The 12,384-nt window shown below is 40.4% G+C and overlaps 1 protein-coding gene and 1 pseudogene across 1 annotated transcript in view; both read left to right on the top strand.

The window, feature by feature from the left end:
• Nucleotides 1–12,384, top strand: part of LOC132818784 (ERI1 exoribonuclease 3-like) — a 425,305-nt gene that overhangs the window by 236,234 nt on the left and 176,687 nt on the right. The gene's annotated exons all lie outside the window — the stretch shown is intronic.
• Nucleotides 3,266–3,772, top strand: LOC132818885 (large ribosomal subunit protein uL22-like; annotated as a pseudogene).

Genomic DNA, 12,384 nt, shown 5'->3' with positions numbered 1-12,384 from the left:
ACTGCCTTTCTGGGATGAGAACGCCACCTCATCACTGGGCCACAAGGAGCTTCCTGGTCCCTATCCAACATTGCTGCCAATCCGCCTTCTGTCCCTTTCGCTAATGCTTATAGTCTTTTGGGTGCCTGGGCCTAACTGTGAAGCTGGGCCCTTGGCACAAACTGCAAGTCCAGAACCACCACCTCACTCAACGGAAATCCCTGGGGTGGGGTGGAACCCTGCTTGGTTCATCCTGGCATTACTGCAGCTGCCACCCAAGACCTTCTCCATCACCCACCACTCCCTAGGCTTCAAAGAAATAAATCAAAGAAAAAGGAAATAAAGTCAAAGAGCAAACTAAAAAGAAGTAAAAGAAAGAAAGCCAACAGGAGCAGATGGAGCCCAGGCTCAGCTCCCCTACTCCTCCACCATCTTGGACAAGGTGAAGTGCGGGTTGAATCATTGAATTTATTCAAGGCTGAGCAGAAAAACAAGTGGAAGTGAGATGTTAGTTAGATCTGTCATGATCTTAGACAATGGCAGAGTAGGCTAGAAGGGCCAAGTGGCCTACTATCCATTCTAAGTCCTATGTTTCAATGTTAGAAAACCTGTCTATACTCTGAAACATACAGCATCGTCTGTCACCACCTCCCTTGCTTTCAAAAACATCTGAAATGTTTTATCCCCAATCATATTATTACTGCCTCCTGGCTACTCTGTCCTCTTTAACTTAATAACTTGGTGTCGACTGCCCTAAGAAGTCCAGTGAAAATTCTTTCTGTACTTATTGAATATCATACTAGGTATCGAAATATCTCTGATAGGAGTGCCAACCATGTTTTACTTTGCTGCTTCTTGAATTACCTTAAAGAGAGCATATGTAAGATTTAGGAAACTGAAACAGACAGAGCCCTCGAAAGATACAAAGAACTCAAACAAGGAATTAGAGGGCTGAAAGAGGCCAGGAAATGTCTTTGGCAAACAGCTTAAAGGAAAATTTCAAGATGTTTTATACATATATAAGGAACAAGAGGGTAGCTCAAGAAAGGGTAAGTCCACTCAAGGACAAAGGAGGGAATTTATGCATGGAGCCGGAGGAGGTGAGCAAGGTCCTTAACAAATACTTTGCATCGATATTCACAAAAGAGAAGGATATAGTGGATGGTGAACCCTGGGAGGGGCAATTTGACATTCAAGGGACTGTCAATATAAAAAAGGAAAACATGTTGGATGTTTTGAAAAGCATTAAGGTAAAAATTCCCCGGTATCTGATGGGATCTATCCCAGAAGGACAGGGAGATGAGGAAATTGCTAGTTGTTTGTATGAAATCTTTGTATCATCTTTAGTCACAGGAGAGGCTCCAGAGGACTGAAAAATTGCCAACATTGTTCCTTTGTTTAACAAGGTGAATCTGTGAAACTCTGAGCCGGTGAACCTTATGTCACTGGTAGAGAAATTATTGGAGAAGATTCTTAAGTATAGGATTTACTCGCATTTGGAAAAATATGGACTTATTAACAATTGGCTGTATGGCTTTCTGCCAGGAAGATTGTGTCTCACAAACTTGCTTTAATTTTTTCAGGAATTGACAAAGATGTTTGATAAGGGTAGGGTGGTAGATGTTGTCTATATGGACTTTAGCAAGACCTTTGAAAAGGTCCCCTCATGGAAGGCTGACACAAAAGGTGAAATCTCATGGGATACCTGGTGAACTGATAAGATGGATGCAGAACTGATTTAGTAATAGAAGCTTAGATTAGAGTGGTGCTGGAAAAGCACAGCAGGTCAGGCAGCTTCCGAGGAGCAGGAAAATCGACGTTTCGGGCAAAAGCCCTTCATCAGGAAGAGAGCTTCTATTCCTGATGAGGGGCTTTTGCCCGAAACGTCAATTTTCCTGCTCCTCAGATGCTGCCTGACCTGCTGTGTTTTTCCAGCACCACTCTAATCTAGACTCTGGTTTCTATCATCTTCAGTCCTTGTTTTTACCTTAGTTATAGAAGCTGAAAGTAGCAGTGGAAGGGTATTTTTCTGACTGAGGATCTGTGACTAGTGTTCCTCAGGGATTAGTGTTGGGACCACCAATTCTTGCAATATATGGAAAATATAAGTGGCCTGATTAGTAAGTTTGCAGATGACACAAAGATTGGGGGTGCTGTCGATAGTGAGGAGGATTGCCAGAGCATATAGCAGGATGTAGATAGGCTGGAGACTTCAATGGAGAAATGGCACATAAAATTTATCCAGACAAATGCAAGGGGATGCATTTTGGAAAATCTAATGCAGGGGGGAAGTATACAGTAAATGGCAGAAAACTTAATTGCATCAACATACAGACAGGTGTAGCTTACGAGTCCACATATCCCTGAAAGTGGCAACACAAATGGATAAGGTGATCAAGAAGACATGTTTGCCTTCATCAGTCAGGGGATATAGTATAAAAATTGGAAAATCATGTTGCAGCTGTGTAAAACCTTAGTTAGGCCACATTTGGAATATTGAATACAGTTCTGGTCACCACACCAACAGAAAGATGTGGAGGCTTGGAGAGTGTACAGATACAATTTGCCAGGATGTTACCTAGTTTCGATGGTATTAGCTATGAGGAGAGATTGCCAAAATGTTGCGTAGTTTGGGGTATTAGCTATGAAGAGAGATTGGACAAACTTGGTTTATTTTCACCCTATCTTGAAGGATGAGGGGCAACCTGATAGAAATTTATAAAATTGAGAGACTTGGATAGTCGGAGTCTTTTTGCCTGGTTGGAAATGTCAATATTGTGGGGGCATAGGTTTAAGGTAAAAGGTGGTGGAAGGTAAGTCTTTTACACAGAGCATAGTTTGCACCTTAAAATGTGCTGCCAGAGGAGGTGGTGGAGGCAGACACAATAGCAACATTTAAGAGGCATCTTGACTGATATATGAATACGCAGGAAAAAGAGGGATACTGATCATGTAGAGGCAAAAGGTTTTTAGTTTAGAAAAGCAACATGTGTTGACACAGGCTTTGTGGATTGAAGGCCCTGTTCCAGTGCTATACCATGCTTTGCTCACACTAAAGGGTATATTCTCAGAATATGTAGTAATATTTGAAAGCATAGAGTTGCCAGTCATTATGAGTTTTAGAATCACTTCATCACAGTTACCTGTAACTATTCTCTAAATGAGTTAAAGCATGCTATAGTAACATGAAGAGCATTCATGAGATATGTATCAAACACCCCCACACGTTTGACAGCTATGCTGCAGCCACAAGTCAGCTATTTTCCTGTTGATGAGTTCTCTAAAAATGGTCTGCTATTTATTAGATTCGGAGAACCCCAACAAATCATGCAAGGCATGGAGTTCAAACTTGCGAGTAGACTTCAAAAATATTCATGAGACTGCCCAGACTATCAAAGACATGCACATCCATAAAACCACAAAGTTCATGAAGGATGTTATGTTCAAGAAGCAGTGTGTTCACTTTCCAATGTTACATTGATGGAATTGGCAAGTGTGCTTCAGCTAGGGCTTAGTGATGGACGCAAGGACCTTGGTCGAAAAAGATTGCAGAGTTCTTGCTGTGCATACCAAAAAACCGCAGAGAGCAATGCTAAACTCTATACTGATTGAACATACCCATAAGATACCCTGACAGACTTATCGTATCTAACATTGTATCAACCCATTCATGAGCTCTCCATGCCATATAGAGATGATTCTTATTGAGAAGGAGCAGATTTTTCCGAAATCTGAGGAGGAAGTTGTTCAGGAGACAAAGGCTTCCGGAAAGAAACAGAAGCTTATGACATAGGATTGGATTTTATTCATTTAGCAGCAACTTCTGTACATAAATAAAACTATTGGAAACTACTGAAAAATAAATATTCGGTTCCCCCTCCATAAAGATGTTTTGACAACTGTGGCCTTGTGAGATTTTCCACTTGAAGGCCAACTCAGCAGTGCCTACTTCTCTGAATGGGACTGCTTCTAGTGGATTGCTGCACAAGCCCCTACAGGTCTTTTTGTCTCTGTGGAGAAAGTGAAGACTGCAGATGCTGGAGATCAGAGTCAAGAGTGGGGTGCTGGAAAAGCACAGCAGGTCAGGCAGCATCCAAGGAGCAGGAGAATCGATGTTTTGGGCAAGAGCCCTTCATCAGGAATTTTTGTCTCTGTGTTCATCCTTCATCCTGAATTGGATGAAGTTTGTGGAAATTGCTTCTTGTTTAGATATCTACAGGAAGCTTTCAGACGATATCAAAATCAAGAGACATAGATAAGCTGCAGAGCTGGGCTGAGAGGTGGCAAATGGAGTTTAATGCAGACAAGTGTGAGGTGATTCACTTTGGTTGGAGGACCCGAAATGCAAAGTACTGGGCTAATGGTAAGATTCTTGGTAGTGTAGGTGAGCAGAGAGATCTCGATGTCCAGGTACACAGATCCTTGAAAGTTTCCACCCAGGTTGACAGGGTTGTTAAGAAGGCATACAGTGTTTTAGCTTTTATTAATAGAGGGATTGAGTTCTGGAACCATGAGGTTATGCTACAGCTGTACAAAACTCTGGTGCAGCTGCACTTGGAGTATTATGTACAGTTCTGGTCACTGCATTATAAGAAGGATGTGGAAGCCTTGGAAAGGGTGCAGAGGAGATTTACTAGGATGTTGGTATGGAGGGAAGGTCTTACAAGGAAAGGCTAAGGGACTTGAGGCTGTTTTCGTTAGAGAGAAGAAGGTTGAGAGGTGACTTAATAGAGACATATAAGATGATCAGAGAGTTAGATAGGGTAGACATACTTTTTCCAAGTATGGTGACGGCAAGCACGAGGGGCATAGTTTTAAATTGAGGGGTGATAGATATAGGACAGATGTCAGAGATAGTTTCTTTACTCAGAGAGTAGTAAGGGTATGGAATGCTTTGCCTGCAACAGTAGTAAATTTGCCAAGTTTAAGTACATTTAAGTTGTCATTGGACAAGCATATGGACGTACATGGAATAGTGTAGGTTAGATGGGCTTCAGATTGGTATGACAGGTCGGTGCAACATCGAGGGCCGAAGGGTTTGTACTGCGCTGTGATGTTCTAAGTGTTTACAGTACAAGAAAGAGATCAGAATGGCGGACCTCCCAAGGAACATGGAACATGGAACAAAACAGCACAGTATCAGGCCCTTTGGGCCTTGATGTTGTGCCAAACATGAAGCCAAATTAAACTAATCCCTTCTGCCTGCCCTTATCCCTCAATTCTTTGCGTATTCATGTGCTTACCTAAAAGGCCCGTAAACATCCCTATTGAATCTGCTTCCACCACCACCTGTGGCAGCACATTCCAGAGATATCACTCCACTGATATCTCCATTGAAGTTTCCCTCTCTCACCTTAAATGCGCGCCCTCTAGTACTAGACATTTCAACTCTTGTGGAAAAAAGATTCTGTCAACCCTAATTACACATCTCATAATTTTATACACCTTTATCAAGTGTCTCCTCAGCCTCTGCTGCTCCAGAGAAAACAATTCAAGTTTTTCTAATCTCCCTTTATATCTAATGCAGGCAGCATCCTGGTAAACCTCTTTGGCACCCTCTCCTCATCCTTCCTGTAATGTGGCAACCAAATTAAATGCAATTCTCAAAGTGTGCCCTAACCAAAGACCTATAAAGCTACAACATGACATCCTGACTCTTGTACTCAATGCCCTGACCAATAAAGGTCAGCATGCTATATGCCTTCTTTACCACCCCATCTACTTTCATGGAACAATGGACTTGAACCCCAAAATCCCTCTGTGCATCAGTGCTATTCAGGATCCTGCCATTAACTGTATACTTTTCCTTAACATTCAATCTTCCAAAGTGCAACGCCTCACTCTTGCCTGGATTAAACTCCATCTGCTTTTTCTCTGCCAATATCTGCAACTGATCTACACCCTGCTGTATCCTTTGACAACCTTCTACAAAATCCATAACCCCTTCACTGATTTTTGCGTCGTCTGCACATTTACTAACCCACCCATCTACGTTTTCATCCAAGTCATTTATATATGTGTGTGTGTGTGTGTGTGTATCACAAACAGCAGAGGTCCCAGTAGAGATCCCTGTGGAATACCAGTAGTCACGGGCCTCCAACCAGAAAAGCACCCTTTGATCACTGCCCTCAGCCTTCTTTGGCAAGCTAGTTCTGAATCCAAGCAGCCAAGTTACCACGGATCCATGGATCTTAGTCTTTTGAATGAGCCTACCATGAGCGACCTTGTCAAAAACCTTATTAAAATCCAAATAATCAACATCCACTGCTGTACCCTCAGGAAATTAATCATAGAATCTCTACAATGTAGAAGTAGACTATTTGGCCCATTGGGTCCTCATTGCTCCTCCGAAGAGCATCTCACCCAGACTCAGCCCCCTACCCTTTCGCTGTAACACTGCATTTCTCATGGCTCATCCGCCGAGCTTGCACATTCCTGGATACTATGGGCAATTTAGCATGGCCAATCCATTTAACTTGCACATCTTTAGATTGTTAATGTTCACCAATTCAATAAAATTGCACAAAAACAGTGATTAAGAAATGGCAATGAAGAGTGACAAATGTATAGGCCAGATGATTTCCATCCCAAGATTTGAAAAGATGTAGATGGGAATACTATGGCAGCCCTAACTATAATTTTCCATCTGCAACAGTTGCTTTAGTTTGGTGGATTGTGTATATCACGCTGCTGTTTAAGGAAGGTGAAAGAGTGAAGCCAGAGAACTATGGACCAGTTGGCACCACATCTGTTATTAGGAAATTACTTGTCCAAAATTATGGCTAGAGTGACTGAACACATTGAAAATTTTCATCTAATCGGTTAGTGCCAAAATGATTTGCAAAGTGTAGAACATGCCTGATGAACCTGACTGAACTTTTTTGTGTAGGGAATTACAACATAAAACAAACAGGAATGACTTTGTTGTTATTTTCCAGATTTCCTGAAGGGAGCTTAGTTCTCATAAGAGATTTTTATTAACTAAGGTTGAATCTCAATGAAGTGAAAGCACATTATTGACCTGGTTAGGAAATTGGGGAAGTTACAAAATAAAGAGAATGATTGACAAGCGTGCTGAATTTTCATGGTCAAATCAAAGCACTGACATTAAGGTTATTGACAGAACATTGGATGATGGTGGATAGGCAATGGCAAACATTGAAAGAGTGCATGGGGGAACTACATTAGTTGTTCATTCCTGTCTGACACAAAACTAAACTGGGAAAGGTGGCCTGAGTATGGCTAACAAGACAAATTAGGGGTCATTTTAGATCCAAAGGAGGGGCATACAAATTGGCCAAAAAAGCAGCAGACCTGAGAATAGGGAGTCATTTAGATTTCAACAAAGGAGCTCAAAGAGATTGATTAAGAGGGAGAAAATAAAGTACAAGAATAACCTTGCGAAGAACATATGAGCTGAAAGATTGTGTCGATATGTGAAGAGAAAAAGATTAGTCAAGACAGAAACAGGACAAGTTATCATGGGGAACAAAGAGATGCCAGAACAATTAAATACATTTTTAGTTCTGTCTTCACAAGCGATACATAATTAACATTCCAAAGATGTTGGGAATACAGGATATCGTAAGAGGAATGGAAGGAAATCAGTTTTAGTGGGGAAGTGGTGTTGGTGAAATAGTTGGGATTAAAGACTGATAAGTTAGAAGAGGTGACTGTCTAGTGATATTATCGCTGGACTGTTAATCCAGAGTCACAGGTAATGTCCTGGGGACCTGTGAAGTTTGAATTCAATGAAAATGTCTGGAAGTAAGAGTCTAGTGATTACCATGAATCTGTTGTCAATTGTTGGAAAAACCCATCTGGTTCACTATATAATGCCCTTTAGAGAAAGAAACTGCCATCTTTACCTGGTCTGGTCTACATCTGACACATAAGAATGTTATTGTCTCTTAACTGCCCCTCTGGGAAATTAGGGATAAGCAATAGATGGCCCAGTCAGCGACACCCTCATCTCATAAATGAATTAAAATTTTAAAAATTAAAATTCCTAGGGACCAACCATCTACATCCCAGAGTGCTTAAGGAAATGATCCTAGAAATGGTGGATGCACTGGTAGTCTTCTTTCAAGATTCTGTAGACTGTGAAATAGTTTCTATGGATTGGAGGGTAGCTAATATAACAAATCTCCTCAAACATCAATAACTTCTATTTAACAAAGGACATAAAGAGAAAACAGGGAATTATTGAGTCAGCCTGATATCTGTGCTTGGGAGTGCTGGAATATTTTATAAAAGATTTAAAAGCAGAGAATTTCAAAAACACTGACAGGATTGGACAAAGTCAACATGGATATATGAAAGGGAAATCATGCTTGACAATTCTACTGGAAGTTTTGGAGGATGTAACTAGTGCAGTCGATAATGGGGATCCATTGGATATGGTTGACTTGGACTTTCAGAAGGCTATCAATAAGGAGCCACATTAGAGATTTGCATATAAAATTAATGCAGATGGGACCGGGTTAGTATGCCGACATAGACGGAGAACTAGCCAGCAAACAGGAGACAGAGTGAGAATAAATGGGTATTTTTCTGAGTAGCAACTAGTGACTAGCAGTTTACTACAGGGATTAGTGCTTGGACCCCAGCTGTTTGCAATATATATTAATGCTTTAGATGAGGGAACTAAATCTAATATTTCAAAGTTTGTAGATGATACAAAACTGGATGGGCAAGTGAAGTGTGAGGAGGATGCAGAAATACTTCATTGTGATTTGGACAAGTTCAATTGAGTGGGGAAATAAATGGCAAATGAAGTATAATGTGGACAAGTATGAGGTCATCTACTTTGCTAACAAAATCAGGGAGGCAGATTATTATCTGAATGACAACAGATTGGGAAAGGGGGAGGTGTGATATCACCAGTCACTGAAAACAAGCATGCAGGTGCAGTAGGTGGTGAAAAAGGTAAATGGTTCGTTAGCCTTCGTGGGGTGACATGGTGGCTCAGTGGTTAGTACTGCAGCCTCACACCGCCAGGGACCTGGGTTCAGTTCCAGTCTTAGTCTGTGTGGAATTTGCACATTCTCCCCGTGTCTGCGTGGGTTTCCTCCACGTGCTCCAGTTTCGTCCCACAGTCTGTGGATATGTAGGTTAGGTGAATTGGCCATTCTAAATTGCCCATATTTTTCAGGGATATGTAGGCTAGGTGCATTCGTCAGGGGAAATGCAGAGCAATAGGGCAGGGGAATGGATCTGGGTGGGTTACTGTTCAGAGGATCAGTGTAGACTTGTTGGGTCAAAGTGCTTCCACACTGTAGGGAGTCTCTGATTCAAGTACAGGAATAGGGATGTCTTGCTGCATTGTACAGGACCTTGTGAGACCACACCTTGAATATTGTGTAGAGTTTTGGTCTCCTTATCTGAGGAAGGATGTTTTGGCTTTGGAGGGAGTGTAACAAACTGATTTCTGGGATAGCAGGATTGACTCATGAAGCGAGACTGGATCAGTTAGGAGCACAGTCGGTTCTGATATAATGCAATATTGCTGTACTCATGCGATCACGCATGATAAGAAAATCGTGCAATAGCCACACCATTTAAACAAATCAGACCAGAATAATGTTATAGCCAATATAGATAAAGAAGGTTCACATTCTACAAGTAATGGTCTAAATTCTTCAATCGCATTAAAGCCAATTCACATTGAAGAAACACACGTTATAACAGAACTGACTATATATTGATTGGAATTTAGGAAAATGACAAGGGGATCTCATAGAAACCATTTAACTAACCAGGTAAATGCAGAAAGAATGTTTTTGATGACAGAGGATTTCAGAACCAGGGGTCACTGTCTCAGGATATACGGTAAGTCATTTACAATTGGGATGAGGAGGCATGTCAGGAGTGATGAGCCTGTGGAATTCTCTGCCACAGAAAATGGTTGAGGCCAAAACATTGACTGTTTTCAAGAAGGGGTTAGATATCATTCTTCAGACTAAAGGGATTAAGGGAATAAGGGCGAAAGTGTAAACAAGTTACAATCTCCTCCTGCTCTTATTTTCTATGTTTCATTTGACTATAAGATTGTGTGTATGTTTGGGTTTGTGTACTTTCTGAACCATCACTTCTCTCTCTTATGAATTTGGATTCATCTGTAACTTGTGTGTGTCAGCTATGTTGACTGTGTAACATAACCACTTCAGAATTAAATGGTGTACATTCAAGTTACACTCCAGGATATAATTATACTGACACTGCCACATTCTATTCTTTCAACAAAATACCAAACTGAAGTCCTGGTTGCCTGTTGAGAGGAAAATCCCAAGGCACTTTTCAAAGAATATTGAAGAGCTCATTCTGTGTCTTGGCCAACAGTTCTTCTTCAACCAACATCTGCAAAAGAAGACTAACTTTTGATTTATTTTATTGCTATTTGTGATGTATTGTTGTGTGGAAACAACTGCTAAGTAACAATGTCACACTGTCTCTAGATGTTTTGTGAGAGTCTTCAAGGTTCTCCAAGTACAAGTCTCTCTTTTTTTAATCATGTGATTTAATGTGACACTTTGTTGGCTATAATTTCACTTGCACCTTGATATGCAAGGCTTTATAATTATATAGTGTAGACAAGCTTGGTTGTACAAGGGTAATTGTTCCCCCAACTACGTTATCACATCAGCATTAGTCATTCATGGCAGCTGGAGAAGGGAAACTAAATAAGAGTGACCATGGTTATTTTGGGACAGCTGTATTCCAGAGGCTGATTTTCATAATTAGATATTTTCACACAGCCATAATTAAATATATGTGTGAACATGTAATATGCGACACTCTGTTTTTGGTGAGAAGGCCTACATTTAGTGAGAATCTGAATAATAACCATCAGTTTGTGGTACATAAATACTGAAAAAGAAAACTTAATTTGTGTGAATACATGTTGCTAATGGATTGATTAATTGGCCACTCAGCTCAAGGAGGAGCTAAACTGGCAACACAGATATGTGATTGTTTGTGTCAAACTTATAATAATAACTGTTCCAGGTTGAAAGGAGGAAAATACTTTCTGTTTCAAAGCGGGAAATTGTGTCCTCACACACAAAAAAATTTCAAAGGATCAAGTTTAAAAACAATGAATAGAGATAAATGTTGGCTCATTTCTTATGTAATTAGTAACTTCCTTATCCCCTGTTGTAACAGTGAACAGACTGTAATGTTTAATTACTGGTTAAATGAAACCCAAATTTTATAATGGATAAAGTGACAACACTGACAGTGATGACTTGAAAGGGGCACATTGTTCAGCGATTGATGAAGGCGACGATTATTCAGCTGTGCGTTGTGCGAAGAAAATGAAAATGACAAATGAACTGCACTAATTAGACAAATCATACAGACTAGCTGATGATTCTTATCTCTGCTGACTAATGAAGCAGGCTCGCTAGGCTGTGACAGATTAATTGTGATTTCTCTAAAGGGAAGGAATGTTTTATGGTGTGTACAAATTTCTCAGAACTATAAACCCATTCTAGTAGACATATTGATTTACAAAATCTTTAACTCTTTCGGAACTGAATTAGTTAGGAAATTACCACAGGAGGAGGACAAATACAAGAGAATCTATCATTTAGATTTGATTTACTTAGACCGTTTTAATGTCATGTCAGTCATCTGCAGTGTATTGGTTCACTTATCCAGTACACGGGGCAAGTAGCTTAAAGATTGTTCAACATGGCTCTTCTCACAATGAATTTTGGGTCAAAATCTTGGATCTCACTTCTAACTGTTTGTGGGTATCCCCGTGGACCACAGCACTTCAAGCTCACCGCCTTTTCTGGGACAGTTAGGAAAGGTTGATAAATACTGACCTAGCCAGCAACAACGCCCACACTCAATACATGAATTTTAAAAATTCCCAATCCAGACTTGAGTAAAAGTGCTGAGCAAAAACATGCTATCTAGCACAGTTAAGGGAAAAAGGCAATTTGAATTTGGTTAATCTTTTACCTAATTTTTATATTTTCTCTGTCTTTCTTTGAGGAGAGCAGATGCATACATTATCAAACAGAGCAATCACACAATGTATGACATATAATAAAAACAACAAATGCTGGAGAAACTCAGCAGGTCTGTTAGCACCTGTTTTGAGTCCATTATGAGTCTTGAGAACGCACAATGGATCGCTACTTTACTTCAGTTATAAAACATTTCCAACATGAAATTGGTGTAAAGATCTTCATATAGACATTTTCGAAGATGAGATGACAGCAGTTGATAGCGGACAGCAATAGAGCATTCCGTAGAACTTAGCAGGTCTGGCAGAATCTGTGGAGAGAGAAACAGAATTAATGGTTCGAGTCTGATATGACTGTACTTCAGAATTCTCCACAAATGCTGCCAGATTAGCTGATTTTCAGATTTCCAGTTACTGCAGTAGTTTGC

The sequence above is a fragment of the Hemiscyllium ocellatum genome, chromosome 9, assembly GCF_020745735.1.
Source record: "Hemiscyllium ocellatum isolate sHemOce1 chromosome 9, sHemOce1.pat.X.cur, whole genome shotgun sequence".
In the NCBI taxonomy this organism is placed as follows: Eukaryota; Metazoa; Chordata; class Chondrichthyes; order Orectolobiformes; family Hemiscylliidae; genus Hemiscyllium; species Hemiscyllium ocellatum.
The sequence above is the reverse complement of the archived record's forward strand: the minus strand, read 5'-3'. Positions and strand labels throughout refer to the sequence as shown.